Here is a 1312-nt window from a genome sequence, read left to right as displayed (position 1 = left end):
TTTGAGGAATCTCCACACTGTTTGCCAGAGTGGCTGCACCAATTTACATTGCCACCAACAGTGTAGGAGGGTGCCCGTCTCTCCACACCCCCGCCAAGAAAACTAATAGGCAACTGACAGAATGGGAAAAGATAGTTACAAATGACATATCAGATAAAGGGCTAGTATCTAAAATCTACAAGGAACTCACCAAACTTCACACCCACAAAACAAATAACCCAGTGAAGAAATGGGCAGAAGATATGAACAGACACTTCTCCAAAGAGGACATCCATATGGCCTACAGGCACATGAAACGATGCTCAACATCACTCATCATCAGGGAACACAAATCAAAACCACACTGAGATACCACCTCACGCCAGTCAGAGTGGCTAAAATGAACAAATCAAGAGACTATAGATCCTCACTTGATGTTTGTAATCCGGTTGCTTCTCCATTCTGTTATCAGTTTACTGAAATGCTGACCATACTTTCTTGTCTATTCCTCAAAATCAATAGTCTTCACTTTGTCCTCAGACTCTGTGTTTGTATCCAGCATCTTGCACTGGTTGGCAAAACCTCCCTCCCTTCCTCCCAAGACCTCAAGGAAATGATGCCATTTTAGCCATTTTTTAAAGTTTATTTAAGAAATATTTATTTACTGTGATGCCTCGGTGGCTTAGTTGGTTAAGTGTCCGACTTTGGCTCAGGTCATGATCTTGCAGTCCCAGGGTTCGAGCCCTGCATCAGGCTCTGTGCTGAAAGCTTGGAGCCTGGAGCCTGCTTCAGATTCTGTGTCTCCCTCTCCCTCTGCCCTTCCCCTGCTCAAACTCTGTCTCTCTCTGATAAATAAAAAAAAAAGTATCTCTTTACCCCTTGCTAGAAAGATGTGGATATTCGGTGCAGATGTATTTTTTCTTCTTTCTGTTCCCAACTTTTGATAGTTATTAAGCTATAATTTTGTTTATTTCTTTGATTATCTTCAAACATTTATATAATATACTTAAATAAAAACAGAAATAAATAATATACTAATTTTCTTACCTTAATAGTGTTCAATGTAGAATCTAATAATGTTCTGGGTTGTATTTTCTTCCCTGTGGCCTATTTGTTATTTCAAAGAGAATGTTTCTAACAATCAGGTCCAATGGATCCACTTTCATCGCATCTATTAATTTCAGTTTGTATCATGTTTAAACAATGACTTTTACAGTTTTCATTCTCAAATAGTTTCCTATCATCTCTTTTATTAAGAGACATTCTTTCTTCTGCATTCCATTAAAGTTGTCTATGTCTTTATTCATTCTACCTGTTGCTTAGAATGTGTTCT

This window comes from Suricata suricatta, chromosome 4 (genome assembly GCF_006229205.1).
Source record: "Suricata suricatta isolate VVHF042 chromosome 4, meerkat_22Aug2017_6uvM2_HiC, whole genome shotgun sequence".
Classification (NCBI taxonomy): domain Eukaryota; kingdom Metazoa; phylum Chordata; class Mammalia; order Carnivora; family Herpestidae; genus Suricata; species Suricata suricatta.
Note: the sequence above shows the minus strand (reverse complement) of the source record.